General features: G+C 38.5%; 1 long non-coding RNA gene across 1 annotated transcript in view; it reads right to left on the minus strand.

Moving 5' to 3' along the window:
- Positions 1-4,265: 4,265 nt before the first annotated feature.
- LOC111546419 overlaps positions 4,266-24,020 on the minus strand; it is a 69,105-nt gene continuing 49,350 nt past the window's right edge. Inside the window, exon 8 of the long non-coding RNA XR_002732778.1 lies at positions 4,266-5,674. This is a non-coding gene — a long non-coding RNA (uncharacterized LOC111546419). The remainder of the gene's footprint in view (positions 5,675-24,020) is intronic.

Raw genomic sequence — 24,020 nt, forward strand, 5'->3', positions numbered from 1 at the left:
GAGGTTGAGGCTCAACTGAACTGTGTTTGTGCCAGTGCACTCTGGCCTTTGTGACAGAGCAAGATCCCGTTTTTAGGGGAAAAAAAAGGCAAATTGTGAAACACTAGGTATAATGAAATATTTTAATAAGCAACAATCAAATATGTATGTGTATGTATAGAGAAAACTAAAATTATATATACTGCTGTTGACAGAGGATATGTTTGGGTAGTGAGATGATAGCGTGACTTTCTATTTTCAACATTTTGGTATTACACTGATTACTTTGCAATATTAACAACTTTAACAACGTTTTATTTAGGTTGAAACTTTCTGAGAGAGTAGAAAACAACTGCCCCCCTGCCACACGTAATTATATGTGGTGATGTGTTAATTTGATTGTTGTAATCATTTTGCAATGTACTCACATATTAAATCACATTGTACATTTAAAATATATACAGTTTTTGTCAAATACTTTATATTTAAGAAAAATTCATAAAATAAGATAGGCTATACTATTGGAACTTATTATTTCTAAAAGTTTTTTTCTCTGTATATGAAGAAATAATTGAGTAAACTTTCAATGAATCCATGACCTCATCTACAAACGTAGTTTTGCAAGGAATTCTGTCTTACTTATTATATGTGAATAACTTCTTCTTGGCACCATGCCTCTTATGATTTGTGGCTTAGGACTTGGGTTACCATATATATTATTTTTCAAAGATTTCAAAATAGTTTTTATATGTGTGTATTCTATATCCTCAATGATATTGTAAATTCCTTGGTTATTGCATTTTCTTTCTATTGTACTATCTTCTGTGATGAATAAACATCAAGTGCTTTGCTGGTTGATGGTATAATTCAGGAGCTGCCAAACTACAGCTCATGGATCAAATTTGGTGAACCATTTGTTTTTGTATAGCCCTCCAACTAAGACTGGTTTTTACATTTTTAGATGACTGAAAAAAATAACATCTTGTAACACATAAAAATTATATGAAATTAAAGTTTCATTGCCCATATACAAAGTCTCACTGGAGTGCAGGTACATTTATTTACATATTGTCTATGGTTGCTTTCATGCTCCAACATCAGAGTTTTAACAAAGATTGTATGTTCCACAAAGCCGAAAATAATTACTAGTCAGTTTCTTACTAACAAAGTTTGCCAGCCCCTGAGCATAATAAGTGTAAGTAGCATCAGAAAGGTCCCATTAAAAGTGTCCACTATTGTACCTTTAGTAGTATATGATAGATTATATTATTGTTCTCAAGTCCTCTCTGCTTCTGTGTAACAGGATTATATATTTATAGCCATGTGGATATGACATTGCAGTGTCATCAAGTAGTATTCTACGAAGTATGCATCCCTGCTCTGATGTCTTTAGATGGGTCATGATATGCTTTGGCCAGCGGAACATTAACAGATGTGATGTGAGTGAGGCTTTAAATGTGCTTGCAGAGTTTGGCCTCGGTTCCTGAGCTTCTGTTAGCTGCCATGAGGTAGCAGCCATCTGTTCTGGTAACCATTGGTCCTAGAGTGACAGACATGCAGAGCAGACCTGAACTTGAAGCCGAGTCAACCCAGTAGGTGTGCAGACCCATGAGTGAGAAATGAAGGTCTGCTGTTGAGAGTCACTAAGATTTGGGGGTTATCTGTTATGCAAAAACTTGACTAATACTGTCAAATTCATCCCTTATTAGCTATGGTGAGATTTGTGTAGCCCTCCTATACTAATAATATAAAAACCGGAAATCTCATTAGGTTTTGAAAGAAGTGATATGAATTACCCCAGGTAACCTGTAAATGTAACATATTTATACTGCTTTATGAGTACAGTCATAAGTTTGAGAAAAGTCTATTTATCTTTTTCACAGAGCTGTTCTAAAGCCTTGAAATCACATTTTCTGTGGATTTATTGTCCAATTGTATAAAAGACACTTGGTTGCTGTTAAAATGAATGAGCTGAACTAGTATGCTTCTCCAATCCTCTACTACTCTTGTCTGATGTATGGGGTGACATGATTTTCTGTATGCATTCTGTTTGTGATTGCTAAGTCTTGAAATGCAAATGTATTTTTACCTACAAAGTGGGAATCTTTTGTTGACATAAAATTTTGCTGTAGTAATAATCTAAATCTATACAAACTTGGTGTTATTTCCCATGGGTATTTAGAATCTGATTATATTAGTGAAGAGGTATAATTTCCTTAAAGCAAGGTTTCTTAACAGTGGCACTATTGACATTTTGAGCTAATTACTTGCTGTGGGGAGCTGTCTGTGCATTCTGCAATGTTTAGCATCCCTGGCCCCTGCAAGTTAGATGCCAGTAGCACATCCCCAGACCCTACTCTTCTTACCCTGTGCGGTCATGACAATCAAACATGTCTTCAGCTGTTGCCAAATGTCCTCTGGGAGGCAAAAATCATCCCATTTGAGAATGACTGCCTTATGAGGGGAGTTCTAATACAGCGTTTTTCATAACTAGTTACACATTATAATAATGTAGTAAGCCTTTTTAAAAAGTCTTATTTTGAGATAATTTCAAAATTACTGAAAAATTGCAATAATAATACACAGAACTCTCATGTGCCAATTGTTAGCATTTGCCAGATGTGCTTTTCATTCTTTCTCTAAATATATGCATAAATATTTTACTCTGACTCATTTGGGAATAAGTTGGATACAGGATGCTCCCTTGCCCCTTAATATTCAGTGTTTATTTCCTAAGAACAAGGACATTCTCATACATAATCCCAGTAGGATTAGCAAAAACAGGAAATTTAAGATTACTACAATATTATCTAATCCACAGTTCACATTCAGGGTTTGCCAATTATCCCAAAATGTCCCTTGTGACTAGTTTGTCACTGTCCACAATTCAATAAAGGATGCACATGGTATTTTATTGTTGTATCTCTTGAGTCTCCTTTAATTTAGAATAGTTTCTTAGCCTTTCATTGTTTTTTTATAACCTCAACATTTTTCAAGTGTACAGGCTAATTATTTTGTAGAATGGTTCTCGATTTGAGTTTGTCTGATGTTTCCTCATGATTAGATTCGTGTTATGCAATTTTAGCACAAACATTAGTGAGTAATGCTGTAAACTTCTCAGTGCATCTCCTCAGGAGCCACTTGAGGAAGGTAAATCCCTTTATTGGTGAGGTTAATGCTGATCATTTGATTAGGATGTATATTAGTTTCCTAGGGCTGCCATAACAAATCATCACAAACTGGATCACTTATAAAAGGTAGAAAGTTCTCTCGCAGTCTGGAGGGCAGAAGTCCAAAAATCAAGGTGTTGCTAGACCCTGCTCCCTCTGGAGGGTCTGGGGGAGAATCCTTTTTGTGCCTCCCAGCTTCTATGACTGCCAGCATTCCTGTGGCTGCATCACTTCATTACTGCCTCCATCTCTGCATGGTCGTCCCCTCCTTCTCTTTGTCCATGTCTTCTCTTCTGTCTCTTATCAGGATGTTTGTCATTGATTTAGGGTTCATCTGAGTAATCCCAACTGATCTGATCTCAAGATCCTTAGTTTAATTACATCTGCAAAGACCCCCCCGCCCCGCCACCACCACCTTTTTTTTTTTTTTTTTTTTTCAAATAAGGTCACATCCCAGGTCCTGGCAATTAATACGTGGACATATCTTTTGGGGGTCACCATTCCAGCCAGTACATTTGGTGGCTGCCAGCTTGTTTCACTGTCAAATTATTATATTCTCTTTGGCATTAAAAAGTAATTTGTGGGAAGACTATGTAAATATTTCATTCCTCATCACAATTCTCACCCATTAGTTTTAGTATTTATTGATAATTCTAACTCAACTGGTGATTTTCTAATTTCATCATTCCTTCTAAATTTATTAGTTAGCATTCTGTTTTAAGAGCTTCTCTCCCTTCCTGCTTTCCTTCCTTCCTTCATCCTTTTGTCTTAACAATATAGATGTGTTGATTCTCATTTTATTCACTGGGTTATAACCTATTATTCGTTTTATTTTCATGATCAAATTTTGCTACAGCTGGCCTGCAAAAATCTGCTTGCTTCTGTTTCCTTTGACATGTTCTCCATCTTTTTGAGGATTTCTTTACTTTCTGGCACAAAAAAATGTTCTAAGGTCAGGTTTTTCCCACCTCACCCCATTTCACTAAGGAGTCACTGAATTCTTTTAGTGGGTAATAGTGTTTTTTTTTTTTTTTTTGTAGACACTGGTTCTCCCTATGTTGCCCAGGCTGGTCTTGAACTCCTGGGCTTAAACAGTCCTCCTGCCTCAGCCTCCCAAAGTGCTGGGATTACAGGTGTGAGCCACTGTGCCCATCTTGGCAATGGTATTTAGAAACCAAGATCTTGGTGTCTCAGGCGCTTTTTAGGAAAAAATGTTTTGAGTTCTGCTTTGGGAGATTGTAATACATATATCCTGGGGCAGGGCCCAGAAGAGAGAGAGAGAATGTGTGTGGGTGTATGTGTAAAGTTCCAGGTTGTTCTGTTGCATAACATTGTGTGGGAACTACTGCTGTAATGCATTTAAAACATGATTTAGCTTGTGCTAATTTTTTCAGGCACACACTTTTCATCTAAAGGGACAAACAACTGTCTCATATCTTAAATACTGGATACCAGAAAACTAAGCGAGATAAAACCTACAATATCTGAAAGAATTTACTAGGTATTAGACGTCAATGATGGATGTTTAAGATAGAAAATGTGTTGCATAATGTAAAATAATTATTGATTATGAAATCAAGCCAAGTTAGATTCAAGTCTAAATATAATTACAATTTCAATTAAAAGAGAAAGTGGAATTTTTACTTTTAAATTGCATTTCTCTGACTATAATCCCTTTCTCTGTCACTCTCTATCTCACATTATAGAATTCATCACTTTATGGGAAGGGGTGCAGGGAACACAAAGGTTTTCACAATGGAATAGAAAAATCATCTATTTCAATATCTGTGCTTGACTATCTTCAATAATAGATAACTCAGAGAAGGAACAAAATTACTTCAGTGAAGTCAACTGTAATGTTGAATAGCTATATCACATTTTGGTATTGAGCGTGAAAAAGCAGTTTTTCCTTATGAAATTTTAGGTTAATCTTTTTTATTTCTTAAAAAAAAGGAGCATTCCAAGGTACTAAGATTCATATCGTGGGGAAGAATTTTTTTTCTATCTACAGATGATCAGTGAATATACCGAGACTTTGAGTCTGTAACTTTGCCTTAGTAAAAAGCAATATAATATACCTCCTCTTTCAGAAGATAAATTAGAAGAAAATTCCCCCATTGCAGTGAGAATTATAATTCTTAGCATTAATAAATAGTAATTGTCATTTTTGAGTATATACCAGGAATTTTACACATTATCTTTATTTTACCAATAAAGAAACTAAAGTTCAGAGAAATGAAAATTTCCCAAGGTCATAAAGTTAGGAAATGGTTAAGCAGGGACTTCAGTCCAGTAAGGATAGGCTAAGTTATGGTACAGTAACAAACAACTCTCAAATCTCAGCAACTTATAATGAAGGTGTAGCTCACGCTGTATGTGCATTGTTGGTGGGCTGTGGTTCCACTCAATTACAGATTCACTTTAGAATTCAGGCTGACGGTGAAGCCTCTGTCTGTCTGGCGTTGTAGCAGAGGGGAAGGGGAGCACAGAAAACCACACACTGGCTCTGAATGCTTGTATAATACCTGAGAGAAGGAACAAAACCGCTTTAGTGAAGCCAATAGTGCTGCTGAACAATTATGTCACATTTCGTTGTTGAACAATGGTAGTTTGTATTTCAATAGCCAGAGCAAGTTACAGCAAAACCTGATGTCAGTGAGGTAGAGAAGTAGTGTCCTCTGATAGGGAGGGCCAGCCAAATATTTGTGGACAGTAACAGATTGATGTGTGGATGGCATCACTTAACCTGAAGCCCATGTAATAGTTCCTTGGCCTTGGCAATTGATCTACATTGGTCCAAACAGAGGGAAGCAGAGACTGTTGTCTGATGATGGCAGAAGACTTGATCTTATTCTTTCTCTAACCAATATGGAGCTGCTGCAGTCATTTTTCTACCACAAGGAAAGAAGTGTGACAAAAGCAGGAAGGCAGTGTCAAGAGGAAGGGAGCCACAGCACTGAGGACCCCATGAATCTCTGGAACAGTTCACCCTGAGAGTGGTCCACAGTCTGAACTTTCCAGTGATACAGTTTCATACATTCTCTCAGGTTTAATCCAGTTTGCATAAAATCTTTTATTACTTGTATTTCTAAGACATAATATTAAAATCCAAGGCCTAGCACAGTTCTGAACTGTCTTGAAAGAGGCACACATGTGTATATGTATAATATGCTTAATTTTGTGTAAAGCCAATGTAGCAACATTATGAACATTGTTTTTAAATAAAGAGAAAATGATCTATTAGCATATTACCTAAAACATCAACTATTAGTAGGTTTGTGTATACCCTTCCAGTACCCTCCTCCCCACCATGTGCGTTTATTTTTACATAGGTTGTTTCATCTGCATACAAATAATTTTGTATGCTAGCCTTTTCACTTAAATGTGTATTAAAGTTCTTTTCCAACATTGTTGTATAACATTTATAAGGATTGTTGGAACAGCTACATAATATTTCAGCAATTGGCCATAGTATAGTTAGATAAAAATTTTTCCTAATTTTGGACATTTAGGTTGCTTACAGTTTTTTTATTTCATAGATAATAGTGCCATGCCTGTATAAATGTATGTGTTCGAAGGAAAATTGGAAGGGTATATATAAAAACTGATATGATTGGATGCTTTTGTTCAGCCTCTGTGACCTCTAGACCATAAGCTGATGAAACTTACAGAATGTCTTTGTTCTAGAGACCTACATACGTAACACTGGCATCCTTTATTGTGCTAGGTTAAAAAATGGTATAAACATAATTTTTGTTAGATTAAATAATTCTTATTTAGAATAATATTTGGAATAATTGATTAAAATTGAGAATACTAACTTCTGAATGGAAGCTAGTAGGATGGGGGACTTGCTAACGTATTAGTAGTAAGTCAGAAGGAAATGCTTATTGCGATAAGTCAATAAAGAACATAGGCACAAATTATCTTGTGCTGGGATCCTCCAATGGCATATGCTGTTCATGCAAATGTTTAGCCACTGTCCTCTGAGGAAGGTACGCTGAAGGGGTCCAGCTCTATACTGTGTCCTGAGAGTCAGTTTGGTGTTCTGTATGGGTCACATGGCCCTGCAGGCATGACCTGCTCACTGGCCTCCAAGAGCTCTCTGTCTCTGGCCCAGCATGCCCCAGTAACTTCACAGCTTGAACACTTTCCAGAGAACTCAAGATAGTAGTCCCCTTGCTCACCTGAGATTTGTTTAGATTTTTATCTATTTGTTAGAAATAATTAAAAGGGGCTTAGATGTTGGTATTCAACAGTAATGTCCAGGCAGTTCTCCAAGACTATTTACTTTTCTCAGTCTCTTTTAGGAATTGGAAGACCAGTGGATCCTTGATTGGATGTTGAACTTTGTGGCCCTGCTAATCTTGGTCTAGAGGTACAGGGCTGCAGCTGTAGATCTTGATACCTATTTCTCAACCCAGGTCTCTAGGTCTCAAACATGATTTCTTGACAGTGATACTAGCAGAAGCATTTAACCTGTGCCCACAGGGGCATTAACAGCAGAGCCAGTTTGTGCAGAGGATCTGATTTCCTAAATCAGGGAGTTGTTCCTTGGCAGGGTGTAGGCTGGCTTGGGACAAAGCAGTTATGGGGAGTGGAACCATAGGGGTGTATATTAGTAGCTTTTGAGCAGAGAACAAAAAAATGGGCCTACATTTCAAAAGAAGCCTAGTAAGAAAGAATCTGATCATAATAAAGTTGGTCAAGTAGAGACTCACGAGAAGAGGCTATACCATCTCTTCAGAGACAGTGGGAGTATAGGTTGATCTAGAAGTGAGAGGATCTGTAGCATCTGTTCCCAGAAGTGGGGACAAGGATTAAGGACTGCCAGTGAAAATTAGACCGTATAAAACAGACAAAATGCAATTCCATGATCGCTGCATAAATGAGCAACTTGTGCAATCACTTTAACTGAAATGACTAATTATTTAACATATATCTTTGGCTAAATTCCATTCAGAGAACACAGAGAAATAATGACTTTTTTATTACAAATTTTAAAATGTTTAAATTTTCAACCAATGGTTTTAGTATTATCTTAGATACTGCCTTAGAGTCTGCTTTTACAGCACTTCTCTTCCAAAAACCTTCCAGTATAATGCCAAGAACATTTATCCTTCATAATTCAAATCTGGAGTTATGCCAAAGGCTGTTATAAATTTTATTTTGATACTTGGTTCTGAATATGTAATGTAGACCAACATATCCTTATTCATTTTCAACAAATGCCAAACTTTCAAAGCAGCGTTGTACAAGTGACTTCTTTATCAAGACTTTAGGGTCCTCAGGCTATCTCAGGTGCACAAAATGGAATCTCCCTGAGGGCAGGGCCAAGCCTGTAGTGTTCAGTGGCTTCTCCTCAAGCTTAGTAAGCCCTTTACTGGCTCAATGGATAATACATGCTAATGGACTTCTTATAGCTATATTTACTGGAAAAAAAGGTTAAGGGGAAGTAGAACAATACATTTTATCGGATGAAGGAACTTGATTTAGTGAAATATGTGCTTAGCACATAAAGAAAGTATATAGCTGTTTAAAAAGAGACAAGAAGCCAAAAAGTCTGTAGCATGTTTTCTCTTTTCAGTATTCCCCAATCTACAGTTTATTATTCCATTTTCTTAAGAGTTTTTCTCTGCACTCTATAATTACCCTGAAGGACCATCATTAAAGGGCAAATCTGGTACTTCTGCTTGCAGAAGTAGCCCCTTGGTACCTCATGGAGATGAAATTCTCAGGCTTTCAGTTCCCATTTGGTAATAGCCCCATGCACATCCACTCTGACAGGCGATTGATCGCTTTTGGCAGCAGAGTGAAGTGCGTGCACAGGAATGGCGGATGGAGGAAACTCTGCAGAAGAATTCAGGAGTGAGGACAGCCTGGACTGGTTGGGAAGAGGGCAGCTAAGAGAACAGGTGCCATGGATGCTATTCAACAAGTATGGCAAGTCAAAAGAGCTGTGGATAACTCACAGGGAGCCCGACTAGCATGTCCACCTTCCCTATTTTCTGAGGGAGCCATTGCCCTCCCATGTATTCTTGGAATCCTTATCCACATTGCTTGTCCAACAAACATTCAGTAAAGACAAATGAGAGAACTTGAGAATAATCCAGAATAGCTTGGTACATGGAGAAAAGCAGTCATAGTATACAGCAATTACTCAGAGAGCTAAGAGTCTGAGGTCTTCAATTTTATTTCTGAATAAAAATTTACTTTAAAGTAGAAATATACTTGGCATCTTTACTTTAATCAGTCCCCTGTGAAATGGGCATAATTTCATTAATGTATGCCACACAGATGCTATTGTGAAGATTAATTAATGCTTTTAAAATGTGGACTTCAAATTAAAATTATTTCACCTCAAACCAAATAAAGACCCTTAAAATTAACAGACATGTATATCTATACATGTTAAATACTCAGGAATTTCCTTTCTTTTTTTCTCTGCTAAAACTGAAAAACCCCAAACAATAGGATATTTTTAACCCCACCATGTAACTGTAGTTACTAATGGCAGAAACAATGCTCACATACATGCTGTAAGACTTAGCAATTCCTTGAAGAATCTGATTCATAAGGGAAAAGTGCTCTTCAGCTATTTTAAGCACTTAGGTGCATGTTCTCTGAGTGAGTCTACTGTCATAGCAACTGATTTACCACAGAAAAGCAGGGAAATGTCTTAAGTCAGAGGTGCTTTTCCTTACCCTTTATTTGGGAATCTTTCTTTGACTTTTAGAATTAAGCTTTGTGACTCACACAACTCTCATGAAAAATTTCATTCAATGAATAACAATTCTGTGGCAGTTAAAAAATTTCTAAAGTGCCAGGTTTAACAGATGTTCAGATGTTATGGTTTAGCACCCAAGGTTCTGAAAGCATACCAGAATACCCGATAGTCATGTGACAATGAATAAGAAAATGAACCTGTGGGTCTGTATAAATATATACAGAAAATTCAGATTGAGAGAATCCAGACCAGTCTGAAATTTAAACTTTAAAATTTAAAGTTCATCTGGATCATCCTAGTTGTTGTTGTTTTTTTTTTGAGACAGAGTCACTCTGTCATCCAGTCTGGAGTGCAGTGGCGTGATCTCCACTCACTGCAACCTCCGCCTCCGGGTTCACGCCATTCTTCTGCCTCAGCCTCCCGAGTAGCTGGGACTACTGGCACCTACCACCATGCCAGGCTAATTTTTTGTATTTTTAGTAAAGATGGGGTTTCACTGTGTTATTTAGGATGGGATCACCCTAATTTTAATCACATTATGGTTAATCTGATCCCACATGGAGTTACAAACTACTTTACATATTCCAAAAACGTCAGTCAAATAACCAATAGCCTGAAAAAAGGTATCCCACATTTAGAAACTGAGGGGAAAAAAATTAATCCTTTGGGGTAGATGTTTTAGTGGCTCCCCATCAATAAACAATGAAACAATTGGTGAGGCGGGAGATACTATGTAATGACTTTTGTGTGAGGATAAAGTTCTAAAAAGGGTTTCATTTCCTCTATATTTGAATTTTCTAAAGTCACAAAGGTTTTGTATAAAATGGCCATAGACATTCACCAAATCAAAGTGTTCAACTTGGGAAAGCATATTAACCTTTTAAAAAAGAGGAGCATAAGAAAAGCAAATACATAGCTGAAATCCCTTATACAAAACCCTCAGGGTCCAGAAGTGTTTTGTAATTTAGGACTTTTTGAATCTTGGAGTGATAATAAGATAAATTACACCAAATCATACATAAGATACTCAGTGGGGTCTGGGGCAGAACCCTGTAATGAAACAAATTGATATTGTTTCAGTGAAATGTGTGAACATTCACACTGACTGGGATCAATGGAGATTAAAAATAGCCTCAAGTCAGTTGAGGACAAGCTTTGTTGCCAAATGAGTTCATGTCAGGTCAGGTTTTGATGCCAAATGAGTTATGAAAAGTCTTTCATTTATCAAATCTCTTTGGACTTCTAAATAGGTAGAAAAGGGACTGTCAACCTATACTGCCTTATGCAATGGCTACCATACTTTTCCCTCTGCTCATTGAATACACCTGAAAATATGCACTGTTCAAAAAGAAAATAGATGAATTAAGAAGTGTTAGAGCTACAAGAAGTTAGCAAAGAAAAATAGAAATATTTGGGAACATCTGCCTTTCAACAGAGTATTTTTACTGTTCTAGTAAAAACGATAAGCTGAATGGATGGAAAAACTGACCTGAGATACAGTGTGATGGTGCATTATTGGCACAAATATGGGCAATTAGGAAAAAACTTCACACAGCAGTGGAACGAGAATGTGAAATGGGGAATAATGTTCTATATATGGGCTGTCTAGCAACAACAGGTATTTTTTAAAGAAAGATTTCATGCCTGGCGCAGTGGTTCACACCTGTAATCCCAGCACTTTGTGATCCACGTGAGGTGAGGAGTTCGAGACCAGCCTGGCTATCATGGTGAAACCCCATCTCACTAAAAATACAAAAATTAGCTGGGTGTGGCGGCAGACTCCTGTAATCCCAGCTACTTGGGAGGCTGAGGCATGAGAATCGCTTGAACCTGGGAGGTGGAGGTTGCAGTGAGCCAAGATTGTGCCACTGCACTCCAGCCTGGGCGACAGAGCAAGACTCCTTCTCAAAAAAAAGAAATACTTCAAAGGAATTAAATTTAACAGAGTTTGAGCAAAGAACAATTCATGAATCAGGCAACACTCAGAACCAGAAGAGCTAGGAAGAGTCCACCCAGAAGAGTGAGCAACAAGCTTTTATAGTCTGGACACAGAAGCAAAGTAGAGCAATCATCTGCTTAGCTACAGTTAGGTGTCTGCCTTATCGGGGCTTGGTGCAATGAGCTGGCTGGCTATGATTGGCTGAAACTCGGCTGTCCGTTATACTTCTAAGTTAAGTTTCAGCTTGTTTACATACTAAGTTAGGTTGCAGTTTGTTATACAGGAATTGCAAAGTATGGACACAACTTCAAGCTAATGCCTCGTGCTTATTTAACAGTATTATCATGTGACAGACACAGCTGTGGAGAGGCAAAGAGTAAGGGATTTGGCATCAGTTAAACTGAAGTAAGCCTCAGCTTCCCCATCTGTGAAGTGGGAGAGTTACAGGTTGTTGGAGGTACAAATAAAACCTGTAAAACACTTAGCATAGTGTTTGGTGTATGGCTAGCAGTGGAAAAAAGAAGAAAGCAAAAAGTTTTTACAGTTGGTAAAGATACAAATACCTCATTCATCCAGTATGTTTACGTGACATCAGTGATGTCACTGGATTACACAGAAATGGGCAATATTCTCTACCAGCAATATGCCTCTGATGAAGCCACTCTTAGGAGAAAAATACATTTGAGTGATGTCTCTTGAATAGAAATCTTGCTTCGGTTATACCTTAAAATAACATCAAAGTGACTATAGTAAATCATAACTTAACTGTACATTTAAAAATAACTAACAGTGTAATTGGATGGTTTGTAACACAAAGGATAAACACCTGAGAAGGTGGATACCCCCTTCTCCATGGTGTGATTATTATGCATTGCATGCCGGCATCAAAACGTTTCACGTACCCCATAAATATGCATACCTAGTATGTACCCATAAACATTTAATTTTTTTAGAAAAGAAGAAAGAACATTTTTTTTTGTCATTGTTGTTAAGATAACTAACTTCCCCATTCTGGCCCACTGCCCTAAACTTTCCACTTTGTTTTGTGTGATACTGGGTTTTATATCAACCAGTGTAGAAGCCCCCAGAATTTGACTACATCTGGGTTCAGAAAACTATTTTCTTCTCCAGTTTTCTGAATTAATCTTATTTCTTGGTTGTCATATCTCATAACTCACATCCTTCTATGTAGTGAATTTTGAGCTTTCTCTTTCCCCTTCATCATAAAGCTACGTACCTGAAAGACAGTGAGCCATTCCCTTTTATCACTTCAATTTTCACTATAAAACTAATTCATATACTTCGTTGAATTTTCTTTTTAAAAGCACACACACATATATGTGTGAAGTAAACAAGTAAAAGGAAAAAATCTATCATGAACTTTCACAGTTTCATTACCTCAATTCCACTTTCCAAAGATAATTGATATTAACCATTAGGCCTGTGATCTTCCAAACAACTTTTTAGGTATATCCATAACCATTCACATTTTATGTGTTAGGGAGAAATTTATTGTTGATGACTTAGTAAAAATAAAGTAATTCTATACATACTGTTCTGCAGCTTGGTTTTCTTCATCTTTAACAATGTACCATGGATATCTCATATTGTTACAAATATAACTTTCCCATTTTTGTAGTAAGTTGTGTTTTTTAAGCATAATTGTGTGGTCATTAATTTATTCATTTGTTTACTTAAGTAATATCTGTTGATCATCAAAATGAGGAAAATATGTGCTAGTTGCTGTGGAAAATACAAAGTTGTAAGATATATAGTTTTTGCCTATTGGATTCTTATTATAATCTGGAAAAATAAATAAGACACAAAAATATACAACAATGATATTAAGTAGTATAAGTCAGAAGAAAGTAAATTAACTTTTAAAAAGCTGACCAGGAAGGCTTTTTAGGAGATTTTGGATTTGTACTGAGATTGGAAAGATTGATTGGATTTCAACAAATGTAAAAGAGGTTAAAAAAAAAATCTTCAAGCCAGTTCTTCAAGGGAAGAAAAAATAGGACATGTTTGAAGGAAGGTCACCTCATTTTGTCAAATCCAAATGTACTGATTGTAAAACATCTTGATTTCAGAGATATTAAAAAGTGGGAGGGTGGGAAATGTTCAAGTTAAATCAAGAAAATATAGCATTTGGTCAATTTGATTGGAGTGGCAGATTTCCAGAAGGTAGAACCAGTGCTAAATCTGGAACAGTAAGTAGAGCTGATAATGGAGAACCTTGAATGCCAGGGTAAATCTGATATTTTCTGTTTTGATTTTTTTCCCAGATATATTTCTTTTTTTATTAAAAGCTATTAGAAATTAGGATGAGACCAGATAACCTAATCTTGAAGAATAAGTCGGCCAGTCATGGTGGCTCACACATGTAATCCCAGCACTTTGGGAGGCCAAGGCAGGTGGATCTCTTGAGGTCAGGAATTCGAGACCAGCCTGGCCAACATGGTGAAACCCCGTCTCTACTAAAAATACAAAAATTAGCCATGTGTGGTGGTGTGCACCTGTAATCGCAGATACTCAGGAGGCTAAGGCAGGAGAATCCCCTTGAACCTGGGAGGCAGAGGTTGCAGTGAGCTGAGACCGTGCCATTGCACTCCAGCCTGGGTGACAGAGCAAGACTCCATCTCAAAAAAAAAAAAAAAAAAGTCTATATTCTAGAGTTCTTATTCAAATGATGTCTTTAAAACTATTGGTACATTTTGGCAGCCTCTTCCATTGGCTGTTTCTTTCACTAAAAAGTTAATATTTTAAAAATTAATTTGCTCATGTGTTATTTCATGTGCCCAGTATTATGCTAGGTGCCAGGGTATCTATGGTGAGCAGGACACATTCTTAGCTCCCAGTGCTCATAGCCTGGTTGACAGACTTTCCAGCACCTTCTCCTCACTTCCCAGACATCATCTGCATCAAACTTTGCCTGCCTATCAACCATTAAAAATAAGCATCACCTAGACGTCACCTTCTGCTGCTTCGGCCTTGTTCCTGATTTGTGGTTATGATTTCCTGTTTGCCTTGCTGAACTATGATTTCTTGAAATCCCCATGCCCTTTCTTAACTCCTAGGTGACTTTTTTCCCCCAATGTACTTTTACTTAACGCAGAACTATTTACAAATAAAATTTTATTTTTGTTATAGCATCTTCATAATTATTTTCTAAAATTAGAAAAAAAGTTGGCTTTTAGACTCCCTTAGTGTTGATGAAGACAACTGCAATGAAGATGCTGTTGTGGACTTAGAAATATGCTAAAATCCACCACAAAAGGTTTCCTTTTATAAACACATATGGAGAAAATCTCTATTTGGGACAGAATTTGGCATGAAGCTCTGCATTCACACTTAAGATTTTTAGTTTCCTTGAGAAATTGACCCCTCTAGTGTTATGAAATGTCCCTCTTTGTCACTAATAGTATTCCTTCTCCTGGAGTCTATTTTCATCTCATGTTAATACAGCTATTCTAGTAGTCAGCCTTCAGGATAGTCCCCAATCATCCCTACTTCACAGTATATAGACCTTTGTGTAGTCTTCTCTCACATTGTACCACAGTTGGTCTGTGTGACCAATAAAATATGGCAAAAGTGATGTTATTTCACTTCTGAGATTAGATTATAAAAGACTATGGCTTCTGTCACAGCTCCCGCCCTTGCCTCTCTCTCTCTCTATCTTTTTCTTGGATTACCTCGGATCACTTCCTCTCAGGGAAGGCATGTCATAAACAGCTCTGTGGAGAATCTAGGTAGCAAGGAGCTGATGCCTCCTGCCAAGCACCACATAACTGGGCTTGGGTGCAGATCCTTGAGACTTGGCCAAGCCTAACTCCTAGACAATGAGAGACCTCGAATCAATACCCAGCCAAGCCACTCCAGATTCTTGACCTACAGAAACAATGAGGTAATAAATGTATGTTGACCACCCCACATTTGGTGGTTGGTCAGGACTCATAAGACTCAAAAAAGGCTATATTCACAGCTATGGTTCATTATGACAAAGGATACAGAGAAAATAGCAGGATAAATATTTTTACTGGGCGGAGTCCAGAGAGAACCAGTATAGGCTTCAGAGTCCTTCTTCATTAGAGGCCACACAGGATGTACTTTCTCCCTAGCAGTAACTTACAGGAACATGTGTGAAATATCTCTACCCAGGATCCAAAGAATTTTTGGTATGCTGGTCACATAAGCATATCTTGCTATGTGACCAACCATGGCAACTGAAATGCAGGACTCCAAGAATGAAGCCAGGTGCACATCATTAATCTTGACACTTGTACGAAGCAACCTGAAAAGCTAGTATAGCACAGTCCATTGCTTCAGGTGTACACAACAAAATCATCAGTCCCTGACATCCATGAGCCATGTTCCCAGTGACTGGCAAAGGGTCAATCATGGTTCTAGGTTCTGTTGGGGCCATGCAAGGAATATAGGACCACATCTGCTCTGTTAACTCTTTCCTCACAAAAGGTGGCCAACAGTCAGCACTGACTGCAAAATATATAGATAAATGAGACTTTAGATAATTCCAGCCCCCAGACTTCAAGTCTTCCAGCTTAGCCCCCAAGCACTTTAAAGAAGAAACAAGCATTCCCCACTGTGTTCTGCCAGGATTCTTGACTCACACAAACTGCATGAAATAAGAAATGTTTATTGTTTGAAGTCGCCAACTCTTGGGGTAGTTTGTTATACAGCAATAGATAAATATACAGGGTAGTATTTTCCTATTCTTTGCAAGTGTGGCAATTTTTTATTGAATGACCAATATGAATTTTATATTTTAGGAAACTGGATTTTGTTGTATTTCATTAAACAGTACTAGGCTTCTGTTTCATTGCTAGCTAAGTTACAAGTAGAATCCTCTTGAGGATTGCTCTCAAGTTTGTTAGGGTGGGTCCAGGACAGTCTTTATCTTAGGGCTAACTTATATCTACTACTAACCTGATAACAGGCCAGGTGCAGTGGCTCACCTTATAATCCCAGCACTTTGGGAGGCCAAGTTGGGTGGATCACTTGGGGTCAGGAGTTTGAGACCAGCCTGGCAAAACCCTGTCTCTACTAAAAATACAAAAATTAGCCAGATGTGGAAGTGTGTGTCTGTAATCCCAGCTACTTGGGAGGCTGAGGCATAAGAATCGCTTGAACCTAGGAGGTGGAGGTTTCAGTGAGCTGAGATCGTGCCACTGCACTCCAGCCTGGGTGACAGAGTGAGGCTGTTTCTCGAAAATAATAATAATAAATAATAATAATAATAATAATAATAATAATAATAGTAATACTGATAGCTGTCTATAGACTATTTGGAGGATTGGTAAACTTTTTTGGTAGTGGCCACATAGTAAATATTTTAGACTTTGTAGGCCACACACAGTCTGTTGCATATATTTCTTTGTTTTTTCAATCCTTCAAGAATACACATATCATTCTTAGCTTGTGAGCTGTTGAAAAAGTCTGTGGGTTGGATGTGGCCTGTGAGCAGTAGTTTGCCAACACCTGATGGCCTTTGCATTAAGAGGTCTCTCTATTTTGGCTGAAAGGACCATTAACTAGTCCAAGCCTTGTGTAAGTTCCAAACATTTTTCTGCCTACTCATTCTCATGGTTCTTTCCTCAGCCTTGGGTGGTTTCCTGTCATGCCTGTCCAGAATAGCACACAGTCAAATACCTGAATGACCCTCTCTGTAGATTTCCCAGACCCTGCAGCTCCCTCCTTGATGGTACTCAGGGTTACAAATCCTAAACACCTTAAGCGCTCTGAACTCTGATCTTTCTGTACTCAGTGAGATTGCAGATTCTTTCTGGGTTCCCCCTTCCAGTGCTGTTATTTTCTTACATATAGTTACTCCTCTGTGTTGGTTCCTATGTATAGCGAACGTAAATTTCTAACAGAAACTGTTTCGTTCTACTTAATATCTTCCTTGTTAAACACAGTACCATATTAACACATATGCAGATCATCATCGTGCCATTAACAAAAGCTATATCTCAATGGCCACAAGATCTCTAGTTGAAACAAATCTTAAATGATCTATCTGATCATTGTCCAATTCTAAGCCTTCCTAGTTGTGAACATGTACATTTCAGGGTCATACTCTACTTTTTAAGGTAGCCCATTTCACCATTGGACAGCAATAATTATCAGAAAATGTACCTCATAATGAGCTAAAATATAATTCCTTATCACATGGACTTTTCAGTTCTTATCAAATTTACGTTCAACCTAAATCTAGAGGACCTTTTCTTACCAATTGCTGTTAACCTTTGTTGTGCATCATTGATTCAGTCTGTGAATATGTCTTGAGTGTCTTCTCTGTGCCAGGCTCTGTGCTGAGTTTGGGCTGGCAGGGGTGAGAAAAAGGAGGTAATGATTGGGCCTCTTGCATCTTTCAGCTTGGTGGGTTATTTAGAGAGAAATCTAAGCATGCAAATATGTGTAAAAGTTACAACGTGGTATGTGCCCTGAAGAAGCATGGTGTGATAACACTAGGTATAGGAAGATTTGTCTTAGTCAGGGAAGTTAGGGAGGACATTCTTGAGGAGCTAATGATTTGAGATCTGAAAGCAAAGTGGGAGATAATCAGACAAAATAAAGATGAGACATTTTTAGGAAGAGAGGTCAGCCTGAGTGAAGGTACTGGGGTGAAAGAGAGCAACTATTTTTAAATCTAAATGTAGGACTTTCAGATAACCCTGTTAAATACTCACTCAATGAATACACTCAATCTCAGAAATATCACTCTATCACTGAGAACATGTTTCTGATATTTTCAGTGTATTTGTAGAAGCAGATTTCATTCCAATGTAAGAAAGCATTTTGCATTGCTCTTTGGAAAGGTATTATTGTCCCTACCTCAGGTTTTGTGGGGCCAGAAGCTTATACAGGGCCCCCAGAAGGCGCTTTTAAAAAAAAAAAAAAAAAAAAAAACTATACATACAAAATTTAGTACAGGGCCTGGAAGAAGACCTTGGCAGTGAGAGGCACAAAATGGAACATTTCATTAGGTTCAGGGTAAAAAATCTACCTACTGTCTTTACAGATTCGGACAAAGGGTACGTGACCATACATTGGTGAGGCAATCAAGAGATTTCATATTGTATAGAAATTTGGACTTCATAGACCTGTAAGTTTCCTCCAGATTCAAACATTTTGTGTTTATTTGGCTTACGTTTGAGAATGGAATAGGTCAAAGTTAGCCTCCTTGCAGTTTTGGCCTCCTGCCCCTACTCAGCTGGTTTGTAGAATGAATTATCTGATGGCCAAACAATGATGGGGTGTTGGCTGGATGCGGTGGCTCCCATCTGTAATCCCAGCACTTTGGGAGGCTGAGGTGGGTGAATCACTTGAGGTCAGGAGTTTGAGACCAGCCTGACCAACATGGTGAAACTCCGTCTCTACTAAAAATACAAAATTACCTGGGCGTGGTGGCACATGCCTGTAACACCAGCTACTTGGGAGGCTGAGGCAGGAGAATCGCTTGAATCCAGGAGGTGGAGGTTGCAGTGAGCCAAGATCATGCCATTGCACTCCAACCTGGGCAACAAGAGCAAAACTCCATCTCAAAAAAAAAAAAGATGTGGTGTTTGGGACTATGTGGGTGTGGTGTGGGTGTTGGGGGTAGGGGAGTATATACTTTAGACTCTGAAGTAAATGAATCCTAAAGTTAAATGCCCGACTTCCACCTCTAGTCAACCGTTTTGTTCTAGCACTCACATCTCAAGTCACAGAATGAGAGCTAAAATGTCTTATGAATCAAAGGCTGGGTTTGAATCACATGCCAACCAATGTGTGCTCATGGAGAACACCTCAGTGACAGCCCAGGGACAGCATCTCCACCCCACTCCTGACTGTTCACCTCACACCTGATTCCTCTGTCCAGAAGAGGCTTGAGGAGAGGGGACGGATGTTTTAGTGCCATCCATCCTCCCTGCTGTGTACGTGCATTATGGTGCTTACATGGCACCACTGTCAGAAGGAAAAGAGTATTTCAAATAAGGACTTCCTACCCCACAACAAAAGTAGAATCTTTGCAGTCAATTATGTGCTGAATCATTATTATCAAACAGGAAGAATCCTAATAACAACAAAAGATTAAGAGCAGCACTGTGTATGTATGAGCACTTCTGCATTCCCAGAGCAGTTGTCTCGGCGATTATAAAGCTCTTAGCAAACTTTAATTAGAGCTCACAGGTTGGTAAGTTACATGGCTAAAGTTCTTGCTAGTGTGGTCACCAGAGAAGTGAACTCAGGTGAGGTTAAATAGTCAATTTATGGACACCTGGCCATGCTCATCTGTGTTTGCTTTTCCAGTCTGTCAGGTTCTTTGGAATCTGACTTGTTAGCAGCTCTGCCAGGCCCCATCCCCTTGCTTGCAGGTGCTCACGTCTGAAGCTAATGTGTTAATCATATCAGCTCACGAGCCTGGGGTTCAGCCACACCAAGTCTGGACCTGCTGGCTTTCTTTGGAGTCAATCTGCAAGGGACATCTCTGAGCCCAGGGATAACAGTCCTGAAGTCAGTAGATTGTGTCTGAGCTCACCTGCCAGGCATTATGTGGAAACAAAGACATGCTTTTCAGTAGGCAATCATTGACTTCCAAGGACTCCAAGTTGGTTTAAGTTTTTTCTACTTTAACATTTAGGAACAGTGGAAAAACATACTTTTTGTTATTTGTGTTTTCTCAGAAATGGTTACCACTTCTAAGAAGATGGGAAAATTTTAAGGTTAGTAAGGAGATAAGAAATGAAATCCCCTTGAAGATATGTAAAAAGCTAGCGCTTCTCTGTCCTGTGTGTTTCCCACCCCACCTAGGCTTCTCGGGTGTCTTTGGTTTGTGCCCCATGAGGACACATGTGAGTTCTATCTCAGGCAGGGGCTCTGGGATCAACGGTGGGTGAGTGAGTTTGTTCACCCTGGATTCAGCCTCTGCTCCTTAGGAATTTCTCAAACATTAAGTTTCCTTTAATATTATCCATTCATCAGTACGTTGACACAAATCTACTTCAAATCTATATACATTTTTTTGGTCCAGCCAACAACTGGGAGAAGAATAGAATATTGTTTATTACCTATTAGGCAAGGGTTGATTGTCTTTCTTGTATCCTAAAGCAAGACTTTTAAACTTCACAAGTTTTCATCAGGTCTGCACTCTGAGGTTTGAGGGAAACAGCAGCTGTCTACCTAGACCTCATCTCATAATCTCCAAAACTGCAGTTCTGTTCCTTCTCACTCTTTTTCCTGGTCTCTTTTGTCCTCATATCTAAGTTCCTTCTTTCCCTTCAAATTTTCATTCTCTCTCTAGGCCTTTTCTTTTTATCTGATGTCTTTTCAAAATTATTCAAATCGGGTTTTTACATAGTCATTCATCTTTCACTGTGTTTTTGTTCAAAGATACCCTGATGATTTACTTTTATGCTTTATAAAAACTGTTTTGTGTATAAAAATTCACAACGTATGACATTTTTGGTCTCAGCAGCTAATTGAACTGATAGATTTAGGAAAGAATTAACAACAATTCCTGGTGTTTCTCTTAATTTTTAACTAATAGCTCAGAAGCCATCTTCCCATAGGAGAATTTTTTTATTTTTTTATTTTTTTTTGCTTAAATTCCTCATTATTCTTGTGTACACCAAAGCTCATTTCTCTGTCTCCTTGCAGGGTCCAGTCATCTCTTCCTTTCTCGTCAGGGAGTTGGTGGCTCCGTACCTAGAAAACCTTAAAGTTTGCAATAATACAAACAGGTTAAATAAAAGAGTTGTCCTGAGACATGGGCTTCGTGAGGGGAGCCTATGGGATAGCTCTTACTGTTCTCCACTCCAGGCATAATCTCAGGACACTACACCACAGGTGAAAGCTGCCTGGTGAGTGTATTAGTCAGTTCGGGCCACCATAACAAAGTACCACAGACTAAGTGTGTTAAGCAACAAAAAATTATTTTCTCACAATCCTGGGGGCTAGAAGTCCAAGATCAAAGTGTTAGCAGGGTTGGTTTCTTCGGTGGCCTTTCTCCTCGGCTTGTAGACTGCCATCTTCTTTCTGTGTCTTCACAGGGTCTTCCCTCTGTGCCAGTCTGTGTCCGTCCTAATCTCTTTTTATAAGTACACCAGTCCTATCAGATTAGGACCCACACTAATGACTCATTTTAACTTAAATACCTCTTTAAAGACCCTATCTCCAAATACAATCTTATTCTGAGATACTGGGGATGGGGTTTCAATATGTGAAGTTTGAGGGGGACACAATTCAGCCCATAACAGTATATTAAAAACTCCTCATCTAGATGCTGTATTTCCAGCACCAATCAAGCTCCCAAGCACAGCTCTAGCCTATGAAGTCTGTGCAGAAGGTGGGTTATGCAGTCCCATCAGGGTCAGAGGTTGCAGCTCCCTCTCTTACATTACAGATTCTTCATAACAAATCATAACAAATGTAAACAAGCGGCTTATCTGATTCTCCAAATAGAAGCAAACCAGTGTACAGGGTAATCACCAACCAGAAAAAGCTCAGCTGCAGGGGGCAGATGTGCCAACAGCAGCAGGAAGTGACTTCAGCACTAAGTGGGCAGCAGACAAAACCTTAAAAGGGCAAAACTGTATTGTCAGTTACCATGTCACATAATGACAGCCGAGAGTAACAATACTTCTGAATTTGTCAACAGTAGGTGACGTTATTTTTAAAAACCTATAATAGAAGGCTGTGGAAGTTTTCTCATTAAATACTGTATAGATAAAATTGTGTATTTGAGGGCGATACACTTGTTATTGGGGTAATTTACCTATGTAAAAATGAAAATTTCCAAGTTCTGCTGGATAAATGCTTCTTTCTGTATATATGACAAAGTCCTGCTTGGAGGTCATAAACTTTGCTATAATCCTGGTTCTGGGGGTGGGGGCTTTCCTGTCAAGATGGCCCTAAGGTTTAGACTGACCTCCCACAGAGGTTCAACAAGGAGTCACTGAGATTCACTAACAGTTTTCAAAAAAGATGTTTATCAAACATCTTTCTATTGAAACCATACCCCCTGTAGTGCACAGTGAATTAATATTTCAATAACTTCTAAAATGTTATGAAAATTGCAATTGTATAGCATTATATTTTGTGTGTAGGTGTATTCAAAGTAGTAATATATTTAGTAAAGACATACGACAATGTTTGTAATCCTGTTGTGGCATTTCCTCCTGTGTTAGTACAACAGGAGGCTTAGAAATGGGTGCAGCCCGGGCATTTCTCACCTGTGAGAGGCCCTACACCTGGCCGTGTGGTGGGCTCAGACTTTGCCTCCTCTGAATAATCTCCTCTCATTTGTATATTGTGCCTCTGCCCACCTTCTGTCTCATATCATAGTTATTTATGAAGCTGTTTGATCCACCTTACAAAATTGTGCTTTTAATTCCCAATGGCTACCCCCAACTGTTAATGTCAGCTTCTGTGTTGAATCCAGGGGCACTCTATTGCCATCATTCCTCTACAAGAAAAAGCTTAGCTATACCTATTTTTTTTGTATTTGTTAATCCATTTGAGACTTTTGTAGCGCTTGTTGTAGCTGCCTTCCAAGGTCAGCCTCAGAATTCTTCTTTAGGCGCAGAGGAAGATTATCCAGAATGCCTTGCTGGAGAATTTGTACAATTCTCTGCAGTGATGTGCTGGCAAATGTTCAACAACTGGTTCTGATTCCTAGTGTTTGCTGGTTATAGATGACGCTGAATGTAGAATTGGGAAAAACATACCCAATTGGCTTTTGCTCCCTAAACATACTTCATAAGCTTCTAGCATACCATTGGTTCACAGCTCAGGGATAAAGAGAAAAGCTATTTTGTAAGAAATGGAGAAGCCAGTTGAATCCCTTCTCTACCCACAGAGGGCAAGCCTGTGATTAATCTTCACAAAACTGTGTCGTTTTCCAGGTTTGCCTCCTCTTAGCCCTCCCCATCTAATTTCACAAGATGCTGACAAACCCTGGAATAGCTTTAAAGTCATAAGCAATGAGTCATAAATGGATCTACTCAGAAGTTAGGGTCACTAATTGGAAGGCAGCTAAAACTCTCAGAATTGTTACTGCACAGATGCCTACTTTGAGGTTATAATTATTAAAACCCCCAAATTAATTTTTAAAGCATTTGCTGAACTTCCTCCCGCTTTACACCTCCATACACTGATGACTTAGACACATGCTAAGGTGCTGTGACTCAACAATTTTTATCAGAGG

Source organism: Piliocolobus tephrosceles, chromosome 11 (genome assembly GCF_002776525.5).
Source record: "Piliocolobus tephrosceles isolate RC106 chromosome 11, ASM277652v3, whole genome shotgun sequence".
Classification (NCBI taxonomy): Eukaryota; Metazoa; Chordata; class Mammalia; order Primates; family Cercopithecidae; genus Piliocolobus; species Piliocolobus tephrosceles.